Genomic DNA, 17,578 nt, shown 5'->3' on the forward strand with positions numbered 1-17,578 from the left:
TGGGAAGTATCCTTAAAGTAAAATTAAAGCTTCAGCTTTTTTTTCTATTAAAATAATAAACATGTTATACTTACCTGCTCTGTGCAATGGTTTTGCACAGAGCAACCCCGATCATCCTTTTCTGTGGTCCCATGTCAGTGCTCCAGGCTCCTCCCCTTCGGCGAGTGTCCCCATAGAAAGCCGCTTTCTATGGGGACACTCATGTGAGCTTGCTCCGTCTGTGTCCATTGACACAGGCTGAATGACTCTGCCCTGTCCCCCATTACCTCCTCACATCTGCCCAGTGAGGAGGGAGACAGCGGTGAGAGCTGGATCAGGATTGGGCTCAGGTAAGTATATGGGGGGTTCCTGCAGCACCAAAGGTTTTTTTACCTTAATGCATTAAGGTAAAAAACCTTAAGGCTTTAAGAAACACTTTAACATTGCTAAACAAGCCCAACTGAATCTGAGCAACCACTACTTGCTGCACAGGATGATAGCAAAGACCATTCAAAATGTTGCATTGGGTTCAGAGCAAAGTGGTAGGTAGGTGTATTAGGTGGCTGAGTTGTTAAGGCAATGGACTACTAATTCACTGTACCATGTGTGCATGGGTTTAACTCCCATCCTGAAGGTCTAGATCTTTTCAAAACGCTTGACAGAAAGCTGTGCTAAGTTAAATAGCTTAGAAAACAAAAATACCAGCTGTACCAAATGAGCAAAGCAGAATGCCACGAAAAGGCCTCTGAGATTTCTGAGCACATGTGCTAATGTGTTGATAAGTAACATACGGAGAGGAGTAGAGATGAGAAAAGTTTGGGACATTTTCCCATTTTATCAAAATGCATTGAATTCAATTCTAAAAGCACAATGAAGGTGTTCATGACAGTTTTAAGAGTGCAAATGACTTTAAATTACTTTTAAGATATAGGGAAGCATATTTCAATTATCCCAGGCCTATTTTGTGTAACAAAAAATGCTAACCCCAACTCTAGTGCTAACTCTAATACCAAAGATATTCCTAAAAGCAATGGCAACCCTAATGATAACCCCAACTCTAGTGCTAACTCTAATACCAAAGATATTCCTAACAGCATTGGCAACCCTAATGATAACCAAAGTCCTTGTTTGTAAAGAAACTCATGTGATGGCTGTGTCGGAGCTGTCACTGGTTACATGAATTTGTTGCTCAATAAATCCATGTCAAGTTTTCTGAATTCAGTATGCTCCCCTGTAGACAGGAGGAGGGAGCATTGTGAGCAGAAGAATGATCTACTGCTGCACCTTGCCTGTCCAATCAAATGCTGGCACCAAGGAAGTCATCTATCTTTATTGCTTATCTGCAGCACTGAAAAGTCAAATCAGCAGCAAGGGCTGTATAACAGGGCTGTGTTATGATCAGGATTGGATGTACAAAAATACAAGTCCTTTGAAAGGTAAGACAGTCCACATATACAATATGCATTGTAACTGTGTAGTTATCTGGTTGCCTGAGAACATTCTGGTTTTAGGACAGTGCAGTCTTTACATGATTACACTAGAAGCTAATGATTGCTTTTACCTTGCTGCTTATAATTGCTGTTTAAAGGTCAGGCCGTTATTGTTAGTAAAAACAGATGGTAGTTGTCCATCTTTCATCTCCTATTGCAGTCACTCATTATAGAAGTTCAGCTGTGATTCCAGACATCTATATCTTTACATATTTGTGGGCGCCCTCCCACCTACTAGGCCAACCTGTAACTGGGCGTACCTTGTAGGACTATGCCATGTTGTGTGATGGGCGGGGTCTACTTGCTCTGCACGTGGGGGTGCCTTTTTGCACAGAGCACACTTATCAACACCCGGGACCAGGCCGAGACTGCGGTCATGTGTGTAGCATCCTAGTCCTAAACAGGGCTGCTCATGAATTTAGTTTGCTAGGTGGTAACTAGCCTGGCTAATTGTTAGGGTGATCCACTGACTTTTGCCCTAAACCTGAATTTGGTGTACCTTTCTCTTCTGTCACTAGGTGGCCTTTGGCATTGGAATGACAAGGGCATAGTGAATTTGGGTTAGGGGTGGATAGGTTGTCCCAGCCAATTGATAGAAGTCTCTTTGGCCCATGGCCTACTGGGAGAGCCTATTTATTCAGGAGGAGTCAGGTGATATCCTCAAAATAGCAATTATGACAGAAAAGAAGAAAGCAGTGACTTCCAAGCATTCCATTTGGCATTAAGGAGGTGCTTTGTATCAAACAACATATGGGGGGTTATTTACGAAAGGCAAATCCACTTTGCACTGCAAGTGCACTTAAAAAGTACACTGAAAGTGCACTTGGAAGTGCAGTCACTCTAAATCTAAGGGGTAGATCTGAAATGAAGGGAAGCTCTGCTGATTTTATCATCCAATCGTGTGCAAGCTAAAATGCTGTTTTTTTATTTTCCTTGCATGTCCCCCTCGGATCTACAGCGACTGCACTTCCAAGTGCACTTGCAGTGCAAAGTGGATTTTCCTTTAGTAAATAACCCCTATGGTGTCTATGTTCCATGAGCATTACTGTATCCACTCTATCAATACTAAGAGAAAATGGAACTACTGTGGATATCCATTGAAGGGCTATTGCCCAAATTGTTGCAACACAGACAGTGAGGATAAGGTGTTCTTCTTGGCGCGAGGCATCGGGAATAGAGTTGAAAAGCAAACACATAGAGAATGTCAATTGGAGTGGGTCACCCACAATCTTGGTAGATACCTCAGAAACCCTATGCCACACAGGTTGCAACACTTGACACGACCAAAACTTATGATACATTGTGCCTCGGGCTGGGCAACCCTGAAAACATAAAGGTGAGGAGTTAGGGAAAATGGCATGGATACAAACCAGGGTATAATACCATCTGGTTAGGAGCTGGATTGCCATCTCCCTAATGCCGCGTACACACAGTCGGAATTTCCGACAACAAATGTTCGATGTGAGCTTGTTGTCGGAAATTCCGACCGTGTGTAGGCTCCATCGGACATTTGTTGTCGGAATTTCGGACAACAAAAATTTGAGAGCTGGTTCTCAAATTTTCGGACAACAAAATCCGTTGTCAGAAATTCTGATCGTGTGTACACAATTCCAACGCACAAAATTCCACGCATGCTCGGAATCAAGCAGAAGAGCTGCACTGGCTAATAAACTTCATTTTTCTTGGCTCGTCGTACGTGTTGTACGTCACCGCGTTCTTGACGTTTGGAATTTCCGACAACATTTGTGCGACTGTTTGTATGCAAGACAAGTTTGAGCCAACATCCGTCGGAAATAAATCCAGGATTTTGTTGTCGGAATGTCCGATCGTGTGTACATGGCATTAAAGTGAGGGATCGTGTACAGGCCCAGAGATTGTCTATCATTGTATCCCAATCTTGAGGAGTACATTGTAATACATAATCCTCTTCCGATTTGCGTTTATGAGGAAAGGACTGAGGACATATAGTGCCAACCATGAAGCTTTAAATGTCAGAAATTAGTCCCTTTTCTCTAGGGGTGGAAATATAGATCTGCTCATAAAATGTTTTAGGAGAGGTAGGGGTAAGGGCGTAACTAGATACATAAAAATGATGAATTTGAAGGTGTCATAGATGTTCATGATGGGGGATGGCCAGCAAATGTTTGAGTTTTGCAAATGAGATGAATGTCGACCCATCTTGCAATGCGTCTAATTTGACCAAATGATTAGCCTTTCACCAAGAGAATTATTGATACAGTGGAAAACTGTGGGAATGAAGGGTCACCCAAAAAGTAGGTCAATGGGGAGGATGGGGAAGCCAAACCAAATTGAATTTTATAATTTACCAGAGGCGTGGGAGTGCGAGACAAACATAATATTATTACATATTATTATGTGGCCAATGCTTGATATGATATACAGTAGAGGAATACCACAAATGGCCTGGGAGATAATGTGGATGTACTAAACATGTTTCAAATTGAATCCATGACACTCTTGTGGGTACAATATGCCACTGGGCCAGTTGAGAGAATCTAGTGGACAGAAAGTATAGAAAATATTTTTTAACATGTGTCAACCAGCCTGTTTAGTAGGAGCCAAACTTCATATATACGGTAGTTGGGTTTTTTCTGCTGCTACTATACACTGTATAACAACTTCCTTCTTCCTCTGTTAGGATTGTTAGGGAAGTGACGAGTGCCATCACAAACCACATCCTTAGCAACAAGACAAGGAAGAGAGGGGTGGTGCTACAACCTGAAAGCTGATATCAGGTCAAGTGGGTGCCAGATCATTATAAAAATAAGGAATTGTCCCCCGTGGGGTTTTCTAGGCAGCAAAAAAGAGGGTACAAGAGTACTGCATGAGGTTACGTGAGTGGGATTTTAATAATAACAAAATATCAAAGGAAATTATAAACACAGTCGATCAAACCATCAGCTGTGGTACAAAAAATAAAAACAACGTTGCTGACGTGACAGTCACAATAATATACAGTAATCAAATAATGAGGTAGATTGGTAAATGATTCGTGTATATAAATACTGACGCGTTTCGACCCCACCGGGTCATCTTCAGAGGATTGTTGTAGACTGTAAAAATGTTTATAAAAGTCGAAGTTCATAATGAGAAAGATATACTAAATAAATAATGGAGAAAACAGTATTGGGCATGTACATATATAGTTACCGATCATAATAGATTAAGCCGTATTGGATAGCCTCTAAAGGGGAAATCCCCTTGCTTGGTCCAACTCAACCGGTCCGCACGATCCCAAGAGGGAGTCAGACTGCCTGTGCGTGTCTTGCGAGGAGTCACACATATAAAGCAATCCCAGAAGCCTAGGGGAGTGGTGGCAATGCCTGCAATAGAGATATTATATGCTAGTAGTAATCAAATATCAAAAAGTAACAAAGGTAATGAAATAGGCGACTAAAGAGAACATGGTATAAATGGTATGTATGTATATCTATGTTGTTAACATGTTTCTACTCTATATGTATTAAATGTCTCATATTGTAGCCAATGGATCTGGAAGTAAAAATGGAGGGAGGGAGTAATGAAAGGGAGGAAAGTAAGGTGTGTGGAAAAACTAGTGAGGAAGGAAGGAAGAAGAGACGCCAACAAGGGAAAAACAGGGGGCTGGAAAGAAGGGGAAGGGAGGAGGGGGAGGAAAAGAGTGAAGGGGATCCAGATACATTAGGTTGGAGAATGGCGTGAGTGATGGTGCTGGTGTATAATAAGCAGTGTATGTGTGAAGGTGAAAGTGGCAAGTGGTAAGTGTAAAAAATATATAAAAATAAATAACACCCAAAAAACTATGAAAAAAAAAAAAAAAAGAAAAAAAAAAAGAGGGAAAAACCCAAGATGACAAAAAATGCATGTGTGTGAAGAAGAGAGGGTGAAAGAGGGCCATTGTAAACTAAAGTAGGTATGGGTACCGTGTGTATTGCAGAAAAAGAAATTTCAGCAAGGGAGGAAAGGTGTGTGTGTGTGTAAGGTCACACAGCAAATATTCCGACTGGGTATGTGCACTGTGTAGGAGGATCTGTAGTGTCAAAAAACGTATATCAATGAATCAGTTAGATCGTTTGTGGTGTAAGGTAGTAGAGAAGCGTCCATGGTGTAAAACACACACCATGGAATCAGAGGTAAATGTGGAGATAAACTTACCAGTTCTCAAAAAGTACAACCAATGTTAGGGCGTCCAGGTGGAGCATTGGGGAATGCAACAAATCCCCAAAATGTTCCATCCCATTATAAGGGGAAACCTACCATGGATAATTGACCTCAATGATATGCAGGTGCCTAGGATCCACTCCCCACGTTCACCCTCCCTGGCAGGGACCACGCCGCAGCTGCGGCAGTCCATGTGTGGCTCCCCCGGTGTTCCGGAGGAGGGTTCCGGCTCCGCCGTCATTCCCGCCACAAATGCGTAGCGTCGTGATGTCACACGCACGTGCGGACATGAGCACGACGTTCGGAAATGATCCGGGACGCTGCTGGCAGAGAGTAATTACACTCCAGGTGGTGGTACCACCTGTTGGGTGCATAGGGAAGCACAGGGCCCTAGTGCCTCCCTACCCTGCCAGGAAGACATGCAGTAGCGGCGACCCCATACCCAGAAAACCGGCGGGTTCGGAAGTCAGCATAGGCGTCACCAGGGGGGGGCTATCGAGGCTGGAGCCCCGAATGTGGAGCCCATAGCCCCGAGTCTCAGCGGGTGTGGAGGAGAGAAGAGCCGGCGGGTCGCGGCTGCGGCGGACGGCATTGGAGGTGGAGGAGGGACGATCAGGCATGTACAGGCACTGAGCCATCGGACCGCCACCTCCCCCCACCCCCCCACCGCTCACATCATCTCCCTGCTTAGTTATGCAGCGCGGCTGCATATAGACATGATCCTAGGAGTGGACACTGATATCGTACGATCCAGAAGTCATGCAGCCGCACACAGCTGTGATATGAACTTCCTCGGCACTCGTTCTCTTGTTCCTTCCTTCCCCCGCTCTCATCTAGATTCTCCGCGGCAGCAGACAGGATGAAGAGCGGGGGAAGGAAAGAACAAGAGAACGAGTGCCGAGGAAGTTCATGTCACAGCTGTGTGCGGCTGCATAACTTCTGGATCGTACGATAAGCTTATCAGTGTCCACTCCTAGGATCATGTCTGTATGCCTATCTAAGCAGGGAGAGGAGGTGAGCGCTGGGAGGGGGGATAGAGCAGCATGGGGGGGGCATAGAGGAGCACGGGGACCAGAGCAGGGGGGGACCAGCAGAGCACATGTGGGACCAAAACAGCATTCGGGGGATCAGCGGAGCATGCAGGGAACCAGCGCAGCACACAGCACGCGGGGGACCAGAGGAGCACAGGGGGACCAGAGGAGCACAGGGGGACCAGAGGAGCAAGCGGGGGACCAGAGGAGCAAGCGGGGGACCAGAGGAGCACGCGGGGGACCAGAGGAGCACAGACGGACCAGAGGAGCACGCGGGGGACCAGAGGAGCACGCGGGGGACCAGAGGAGCACGCGGGGGACCAGAGGAGCACGCGCGGACCAGAGATGCACAGGCGGACCAGAGGAGCACGCGGGGGACCAGAGGAGCATGCGGGGGACCAGAGGAGCACGCGGGGGACCAGAGGAGCACGCGGGGGACCAGAGGAGCACGCGGGGGACCAGAGGAGCACAGGCGGACCAGAGGAGCACGCGGGGGACCAGAGGAGCACGCGGGGGACCAGAGGAGCACGCGGGGGACCAGAGATGCACAGGCGGACCAGAGGAGCACGCGGGGGACCAGAGGAGCACAGGCGGACCAGAGGAGCACGCGGGGGACCAGAGGAGCAAGCGGGGGACCAGAGGAGCAAGCGGGGGACCAGAGGAGCACGCGGGGGACCAGAGAAGCACGCGGGGGACCAGAGGAGCACGCGGGGGACCAGAGGAGCACAGGCGGACCAGAGGAGCACGCGGGGGACCAGAGGAGCACGCGGGGGACCAGAGGAGCACGCGGGGGACCAGAGATGCACAGGCGGACCAGAGGAGCACGCGGGGGACCAGAGGAGCACAGGCGGACCAGAGGAGCATGCGGGGGACCAGAGGAGCAAGCGGGGGACCAGAGGAGCACAGGCGGATCAGAGGAGCATGCGGGGGACCAGAGGAGCACGCGGGGGACCAGAGGAGCACGCGGGGGACCAGAGGAGCGCGCGGGGGACCAGAGGAGCACAGGCGGACCAGAGATGCACAGGCGGACCAGAGGAGCACGCGGGGGACCAGAGGAGCACAGGCGGACCAGAGATGCACAGGCGGACCAGAGGAGCACGCGGGGGACCAGAGGAGCACAGGCGGACCAGAGGAGCACGCGGGGGACCAGAGGAGCACAGGCGGACCAGAGGAGCACGCGGGGGACCAGAGGAGCACGCGGGGGACCAGAGGAGCATGCGGGGGACCAGAGGAGCACGCGGGGGACCAGAGGAGCAAAGGCGGACCAGAGAAGCACAGACGGACCAGCGCAGAACGTGGGGGACCAGAGGAGCAGAGAGGGACCAGCGGAGCACGCGGGGGACCAGCGCAGCACGCTGGGGACCAGAGAAGCACAGGGGGACCACAGGAGCAAGGGGGACCACAGGAGCAAGGGGGACCAGAAGATCTGGCATGGGTGAGACCTGTCAAAGTTGGCCGGTCTGGATGAAGTCCAGGGCCAAATTTTTGTCTCAGTCCAGCCCTGGAGACGAGCAGGCGGACAAGCAGAGATGACATCATCTCTTTCCGCCCGCCCGTCACCACTCTTCAGCTTTCACAGCTGGGACTTCAATGTGGGAGCGATGTGCGGCGGGGAGCAGAGAGATGATGTCATCTCTCACTGCCTGCCACACATCAGCGCTCTTCTGCCCTCACTAAATGGGCCTCTTCAATGTCGGAGGTGTGGTGGGGAGCAGAGAGAATAAATCATCTCTCACTGCCCGCCCTGCATCTCCGCTCTCCTGCCCTCACTAAATGGGCCGGTGCTGCCAGCCTGCCACCAATGCAGCGAGAATGCACATTTGGTGGCACTGGCTGGCATAGCAAGTGACAATCTGCAAATGGTAGCAAGTGACAATCTGCTAATGGTGGCAAGTGACAATCTGCTAATGGTGGCAGGTGACATGGCAAGTGACAATCTGCAAATGGTGTCAAGTGACAATCTGCAAATGGTGGCAAGTGACAATCTGCAAATGGTGGCAGGTGATGTGGCAAGTGACACGCCCAGGGCTCCCACTGATTCTATATATTACAATATAACAATAGAAACAATGCGCTTTGATCACCCTGACACCATATCAACCATGGTGCCATGATGATTGAAACGCCAACACCAGCCTTCTTTTGCCCGCCAAAAATTGCTTACCACCGGCGTGCACCCCCCCCCCCCCCCCCCCCCCCGGTTGGTGACCGCTGCTATGGGCTCTAGCCCCAGATCTTTTTCAGACCTAGCAACGCCCCTGGAAGTCAGGAACAAGTTAATCAGGGGGAAGGGAAAGAAAAGAGGCCAGCGACCAGGGGATGCATGAAGCAAGGATAACATAGTATTGTAAGTTAATGTCAATGTAAGCATAATCAGTAATCGATATTCAATGACCAATGATCCCATATATGCCATAAAAATGTATTAAAAAAAAATAATGAGAAGCCATTACATCAATGTCCGTTGCATAAGTATTAGCAATCACAAATGTTCATGATGTAATTACAATGAAAATGAATATACATGAAATTAAATAATAATTATTGGAAATGGCTGAGAGATGTGAGCTATTGAAATGCCACAGGACATCCACATTAGGCTTCACCAAGAGTATCTTACTGCTAATATTCAAAAAAAAATTGACGCTAGTGATTGTAACAAGCAAACAGGAGAAATATTGGTTGGTGTCATCCTGATTGACATTAGGTAGATTCAATCTACACCCACAATTTCTTTGTCTTATTGGGGTGCTTAAAGCAAATTACATGGGATATAGTAGGTGGATTCCAAATTTGGGCAACATAAAAGCTCACATCTCATATCTTGACTCGAGTGTCAAAGAGGGGGGAAGGGGTGTTTAACCACCCAATATATGAAAATGAAATGGAACGACACTCATTGAGAAGAAAATGGCTGCACACCCCGGATAATGTTATAAAAATAAGGAATTGTCCCCCGTGGGGTTTTCTAGGCAGCAAAAAAGAGGGTACAAGAGTACTGCATGAGGTTACGTGAGTGGGATTTTAATAATAACAAAATATCAAAGGAAACTATAAACACAGTCGATCAAACCATCAGCTGTGGTACAAAAAATAAAAACAACGTTGCTGACGTGACAGTCACAATAATATACAGTAATCAAATAATGAGGTAGATTGGAACATGATTAGTGTATATAAATACTGACGCGTTTCGACCCCACCGGGTCATCTTCAGAGGATTGTTGTAGACTGTAAAAATGTTTATAAAAGTCGAAGTTCATAATGAGAAAAATATACTAAATAAATAAGGGAGAAAACAGTATTGGACATGTACATATATAGTTACCGATCATAATAGATTAAGCCGTATTGGATAGCCTCTAAAGGGGAAATCCCCTTGCTTGGTCCAACTCAACCGGTCCACACGATCCCAAGAGGGAGACAGACTGCCTGTGCGTGTCTTGCGAGGAGTCACACATATAAAGCAATCCCAGAAGCCTAGGGGAGTGGTGGAGGGGGATAGGCAATGCCTGCAATAGAGATATTATATGCTAGTAGTAATCAAATATCAAAAAGTAACAAAGGTAATGAAGTAGGCGACTAAAGAGAACATGGTATAAATGGTATGTGTGTATATCTATGTTGTTAACATGTTTCTACTCTATATGTATCAAATGTCTCATATTGTAGCCAATGTATCTGGAAGTAAAAATGGAGGGAGGGAGGAACGAAAGGGAGGAAAGTAAGGTGTGTGGAAAAACTAGTGAGGAAGGAAGGAAGAAGAGACGCCAACAAGGGAAAAATGGGGGGCTGGAAAGAAGGGGAAGGGAAGAGGGGGAGGAAAAGAGTGAAGGGGATCCAGATACATTGGGTTGGAGAATGGCGTGAGTGATGGTGCTGGTGTATAATAAGCAGTGTATGTGTGAAGGTGAAAGTGGCAAGTGGTAAGTGTAAAAAATATATAAAAATAAATAACACCCAACAAACCATGAAAAAAAAAAAGGGGGGAAAGTGGGTGCCAGATCACAGCCACACAACTGCTGAAGCTAGAGTCCATACAAATTGATCAGCACACCAGAAAGCTGCAGTAAAATCTTCCTTTTATTAATACATTCACAGAGATAAAAGCTCAAAGACAAGTTGACGTGTTTCTGCCCAACAGTCCTTTAGTCACAACCAACATCCTTAGCAGCCACTGATCTAATCTGGCCTCATTCTATTACCTGCCAGCAGTCCCTGGCCATGTAAACAAATTGAATTTTTATAGTTTAAATAAAACAGACCTTTAGTTTGCATACAGGGGGGAAGGGGGGTGTTGATAAGGACAAGGGCCTCTTTCAAACAACCCCGGCCCAGTGGTTGTGGGGGTTTGGTATGGTTCAGGAGGGGGGACCAGCATTTGTTCCTGGCCTGCCAGGCTGAATTCTCAATTAATAGTTTTTGTGTGTGTGTGTGTGTGGGGTCTTCATGCCTTTTTTTAACCTAGTATGGAAATTGGGTGGACCTTATGCTGTGTTTTATGTGTGGGGTTCCCGATTAACATCTATACCAGACCCTGGATTGAAGGTAAGCTTTTTTTTTACATTACATGTTTTTTCAAACTAAATTTTAATCTTGTAACAAAATTTACCCGGAGTTGGGAATTATATCACTTATAAAAAATAAATAGCATATTTCTCGTATAACTATATGGATGGAACTAAACAAATAGTTTTGTTACACCCCATTTATAGCACAGATGCAGTCTAAACTGTATAACCATTTACACAATTTGCGGACAGCTGTTTCAGGCTTGTCAGCACAAGATATGGTATGTATAGGGGAGGGTTTCAAAAGCATTGACTCTGCTTCCATAAAAAATATGTTAAGGCACTGGCAAATAACATTATGAAGATCTTCTGGTATATTTTATCCTTTATTAGTAGCACTGGCAAAAGGAAAATCCAGGACTTTGATGTGGATGGGTGTGACTGGGTTGGTGTGCACAGTGTTGGGAAATGCTGCTGCTGCTGATTCACATCATCACATCATCACACATCATCAAGTGCACAAAAATGGAAAACAGAAATACAAAGAATTTGAATGAACTACACTACCCTAAATAAGCCTGTAAGCAGGTACAGCCAGCTAGTCTGTCACCAGCTGTCTCAGTGTAGTGTCTGGTAACAGAAAGCAGTGTCATCAAGTGCGAAGTCCGTTTTAGTTAGAGCCCTCCTGTAGTGATGTCATGGATGTGTCAGTGCCCATATACAGTATAGTCTAGGTTGGGAGGAGCCCTGGGGCAGTTGGGGCATGGGAGCCAGAGACCCCACTATTAAGCAATTGTAGCCAGCAAGTGTATATCCTGGACAGGGCTGGAGGCCAGGGAGTGGTAGACCTGCACCCAGAAGAGCTGACTGTAGGCTTCCTGACCCTTATAGAGGTGGGGGCTAGTGTGGGTTGCGAAAGGCCTTTTAGGCCAGGCCAAGAGTACGCTGGAGTGAGGCTATCCCTCTGGAGGGTCCCGGGAGAGGCGTACCAATGGAGAAGGTGACTGCAGAGATCCCATCTCAGCAAGTCATAATGACGCTGGGTGGAAGGAGACTGTTTGAGGAAAGATTGCTTACCAAAAGTGCTGCATGATGCTTTCACATGTGACTACTGTGGACTGTCCACTAAATGTGATTGACATTAGACTGTCAATAGAGTAACCCCACATAGGATGTTAATGTAATGTGACTGTTTGTGTGAATCTTCCAAGTTCCAACTGTAAAGTGCAGCAACCCTATCTTTGTGTAGACATTCCATCTTTTGGGGATATAACGGCCGGTAATGTTGGGAGGTCTCCGGCATGGAGTAGGCACAAGACAGTGGAGGGTTAAAGCCTCAAATAGGAGGGTTACTTTTCTAGCAAGAAAGGAAGAGTGGCAGGGACTCTTGGCACCCAATTCTAGCCCACCCTTACATACCTTCTCGAAAAACACACCCCTTCAATTTGAAAAACAGTATTTTTTTTAAAGAAAATTTTGCCTTAGTACTTGAAAGAGCGAATTGGAGATTTTATGCTTTTCTTTTATGTGGCAGTACAAACGATAATTTTTTTGTAGGATTCACCAAAATCGCTCGGCTTAACCCTAATACTCAACATCCATAGCTAAATGAAAACCAGAAACCCTTGTCAGGTGGACTGTGCTCCCTGTAGGGTTTTAAAGCTTAACTTTCAATTGTGATTGAAGTTCAGTTGCTGAGTTGAATGATATTTACACTGCTGTATACAGTACATAGACGATAGAAACTCAGTACCTCTAACACAGTGTAGCTTTTGAAGCTCATTTTGGTAACCTTGGTAAACATCACTATGCAAAGCTAAGCTGTGTTAGATTTTTTTTTTTCCAAGAACTGAGAATTTAACAAGATGATGATAGACATCCCATATTCCGTGTGTCTGCCTGAATGTCTGCAAAACTCTTCAGGTGTGGTCTTTTTTTTCTTCAGGAGATTCTTATACAAAATACTTTATTTTTATTAATCTTGTCTCTGTATCAGTAATATAATAAAGTAGTGTTTGTACCTTTTGCTTTCTTAAAAAAAAAAAAGGCTTACATATCATCTCTCTCAAAAGGAGTCCAAAAACAAAAGATTTATTCCTGTTTATTTTTAGTAGAAGGGATTGGATCTGAAACATCTGCATTTTTATTACTGTTTTTGTCTTTCTGCCCTACTTCGTGTTATCATGGGGTTGGGAACTGAGGGAAATCTACACAATGGAATCACACCAATAAAAAACTGGCAGAAGATATAACCCATTTTATGTTATTCAATACAAAAATACAAAATATGTTCTAGCCTTCCTCTCTGCCCTAGATTTCCCTATCTCTTCTCTAGCTCCCTACTCGGTAGGTGAGCAAGCTCCTTTCCTCTAGCCTCACCCTTCCACCTAACTTTCTTCTGGTTTACGCTCCTTTTATCCTTTTCAGTTCGGTCTAGGTTGTATATTGCATCACATTTGGATATTGGTGGGCCCAGGGGATGCCCCATAGTTTTGAGGAACCTCATCGGAACTCCTTGGTCCTTAAGGCATCACTAACATTTTTATTTACTGCTGTTGTATTAGCTCTCATATTTTCTGTTTATGCATCGCCTTATTTTTGTTCCTGTGTTGGAGGAACTTTTGTATGTTAACCACTTGTTAAAACCGAATAAAAACTATTGAAACAGAAAAATACAAAATATGACTAATTTTATTAAACACAAAAACAGATTTTTCTTAAAAAAGAAATGCCCTTCAGTAGTTAAGATAAAAAAAAAAAAACATCTCTCACTACAGTACTTATACTATCTCCAGTTCTGACCCCTGACCCCCTCACCACTTTGCAATCCAGATCTGTTCCTTCCAGGTTAAAGTAGTTGTATACCCTCACATATACCTAGTGAAGTGACTGGCCTTAGTTGATACACAGAGATGAAACAAATCCTCCTACAAAAGTTGTACCTCTTTATCTGGAGCTATCTTACCCCCACATGCCTTAAAAGTCCAAAATGTACATAGTATATCTCAGCTCTAAAAACAGGGGGTGTGGAGCTGCAGATACACACTGTACAAGAGCTCTGAGAGCTGATTGAAGGGAAGGGACACATACCTTCACAAAGAACACAGGTATAGCGCTGTCAATCACAGGCTGTGCCCTCTTCTGTCACCATTTTTCTCTTGGTGTCAGGAAAACTCATCAGAAGGGACTCGCACTGATTGCAGAGGGACGAGGTAGCAGACAGAAATGGCACTTAGTGCTCTGGGCTGAGACAAGCACACACTATAAAGGGATATCCTTTGTTCATATTTCATGTCTGAGGTTTACAGCCACTTTATATAATGCTCAGCTTTCTATCAGCCCAGACTTTCAAGGACTGGACCTTGAGGTGCACATCAAGCCTCCCTAGCCAAACAGGAGAATTCTGCAAAGAGCAGCCCCAGGACATTAGGTGGTACTTTTCTCTGCAACATTCAAAGCCCTTCCCAAATGCCCTGAAAAAGAAGAGGAGGAAGAGGGCCTATGATGTACATGGATGACAGACCGCTGGGCAAAAGTATGTATACACACTTTTTTGTTTATGTTAGATTCAAATGGATTCCAATTGTTTAAATTACCTGCACTGTTATATCTTTTAGTGGGAATCTGTTAAAAAAAAGCATCCACAATAGTAGCCTGGCTCTGCTTTCATAGCCATTGGGTCTTAAAGCCTCTGTTTAGTGGAGCAAAGTCGCAACTTTAGTGATATATCTAGAAACTAAAATTATTTCATAAATAGGGATGGTGAGATTCTTCTTAAAGTGGTTGTAAAGGCTCAAGGTTTTTTGCCTTCATGCATTTTATGCATGAAGGTAAAAAACCTTTTGTGTGCAGCAGTGCCCCCAGCCCTCCCCCCCAAAACTCACCTTGGGCGAGGCCAAACCGTGCTCCAATTGTGAATGGACATGGGCAGCAACTTGGGTGCGAGTCTGCTCAGGTGCCCCTGTAGCAAGCTGCTTGCTATGAAGCCACTAGGCAGGTGGGATGGGACTGAAGAGGCAGCAGGGGACCCGAGAAGCGGAGGATCAGGAGCACTGCTCTGTGCAAGACCATTGCACAGAGTAGGTAAGTATAACAAGTTTGTTATTTAAAAAAAAAATTTAAAAAAACCCTTTAATCTCACTTTAATGTCCCCAGCATGTGATAGACTAAGACTAAGTATTTTCGTTATCGTTTTGACAAACGATAACAAACGTGCATAATCCGAAAACCGAAAGATCCGACATAAACAAATGCTTTATTTTCGTTTTCGTTGCGGCAACAGTTCGATATAGATAGGAGAATCGACATAACGCTGATAATAGTGTTCTGTGTCCATCGAACCTGTTGTCGAATGTGCCTAACCTTAGCTCTATTAGTCCAGGATGATTCTACATAGAGTGAAAAGATTCGACATAGAGAGAAAAGATTTGACATAGAGAGAAAAGATTCGACATAGAAAGAAAAGATTCGACATTATAGAGACAATAGCAAAAAAGTTGAATGTGCCTAACCTAACTCTATTAGTCCAAGATTATTCGACATAGAGAGAAAAGATTCAACATTAAGTGTCATACTAGTGTCATACAACATTAGAATTCTACTATAGCTTGTAGGCAGAACATTCGACTAGAAATGTACGGTGGTGGCGTCGTACAGTTTAGCTGCTCCGTCGAATCTTCTTAGAACATTCGACAGACACCATAACCCTTCAATGACAGATTCAACCTTAATTATTTCGGATTTTCGGACGAATGCATTTTTTAACGAAACGAGATAAATAAAAACGAATTTCGGGAGTAACTAAATTAATTTATTTTTTGGACAAAATTGAAATTCCAAAACGAAATATTTCAGTGTGCACATGTCTAATAGTTAGAAGGCCATCGTTTTCAGCACTGTGACCCTCACTCTAAATACTATACTGAATATCTAGATGCATTTGAAATCAATTATATGAGCAAATCCTTTTACATTATCATATAATTGCTAATACAAAACTGTCTCTTCAAATTTAAATTCTACTGTTTTCACTATAATTTTTATGTTCCTTTATTTAGATGAATTTCTGAAGAAATGCCAAAAAACAGAAGCAGACAAATACAGTCTCTTTAAAAAAAAAAGACATTTTTCCCTTCAAGAAAGCCAAAACCTTCAGCCAACTCTGACATTGCTTGGATGACAGTTTTCCACAAAGTGAAAAACAAGTTACAATCTGCGCAGTAAAATAAAATATTGTTTTTAACAAAGTCAGTAGGAATGAAAAATTGCCTTCTAACTTTTAACATTTTTTAGAGTTCATCAATCTGCCTTTTTGTTTTAATTTACACATACAGCAAATATACACTTATTTTTTTTTTAATGCTCTCCTTCCCACCTTAAAAAGATGTCAAAGTACTACTGACCCTCTCTATGCTCCATTGCTGCCCTCTATGGTTCCCTGCTCTACCTCTTGTTCGCCAGTTTGAATGATGTCCAGAACCTATTACTATATCCCATTTGTCTCTTACATAATATGCTTCAGCTCATGGGTCAATCTCTAAGTTGTGTATTTCTTCTCTGCTCTTAACAGAGAGCTAGGACATACTGTAGGTATTACTGAGACTGGAACAGATACAGGAACTCTCAACCCCACTGTTCTCATACTCAGAGTCACTGAAAGATACAAAAGGGCCTAAGGCCAAAGAATATTTAGATGGGCCCCAGCCACCTTTGTAAAGAAAAAAATGATGAAATTTACATTTTATGCATAGACAGGACTGGATGAATAAAAGTGAAAGCTGAACTCATCATACTACTAGTCATACAGATAGAAACACAGTTGAAATACATATAGTATACTGCATGTTAACTACTTATCTGCCAAATAAATTGCCATTCTATTCATCTAGTCTTGTGATCCAGGTGTTCTTGCCAGATGACAAATCCAGGTACTAGACCTTGCAGTCTACACTGCAGTTAAGCCATATATCTTGGTCCAGGACTCAGTCTAATGCAGGCCATACATGGGTCAAATTCTAAATAAATTTTCTTTTGAAAATCAGAAATTTTGTGCATTTTGTGATCCAATGGTGCCACCATTAATTTCGCAATTTGACCAACCAAGCTTTCAATTTCACCTCATGTTGCTACAGAAAATAATTTTTATGGCTGAGAATCTTCTTTTCTGTCCTTAATTTTTTTTTTTCTTATGCTCATGCACATTTCTTTTTCAATTATATTTCTCTCACGATTCTCATATCATTGATTAGAAAATTGTTAGATTTTCAAAAAATTTCCAACATGCCCTATCACTCAAATTCAATGGATGCACAAAAATTGTCCATTGTTGTGGCCCACTAATGATGCGAAATTTGAACGAAAAATCTTAGTTACTATGTATGACCGGCTTAAGGTTGGGCAACAAAAT

General features: G+C 44.2%; 1 long non-coding RNA gene across 1 annotated transcript; it reads left to right on the plus strand.

Annotated features, from left to right (window-relative positions):
- The first annotated feature begins 1,154 nt into the window (after nt 1–1,154).
- On the plus strand, nt 1,155–17,059 carry LOC141112092 (uncharacterized). Its single transcript, XR_012236522.1, has 3 exons — nt 1,155–1,415; nt 14,512–14,707; nt 16,230–17,059. It is a non-coding gene; the product is annotated as an uncharacterized lncRNA (long non-coding RNA).
- The last annotated feature ends 519 nt before the right edge of the window (nt 17,060–17,578 follow it).

This window comes from Aquarana catesbeiana, linkage group LG11, assembly GCF_042186555.1.
Source record: "Aquarana catesbeiana isolate 2022-GZ linkage group LG11, ASM4218655v1, whole genome shotgun sequence".
Lineage (NCBI taxonomy): Eukaryota > Metazoa > Chordata > Amphibia > Anura > Ranidae > Aquarana > Aquarana catesbeiana.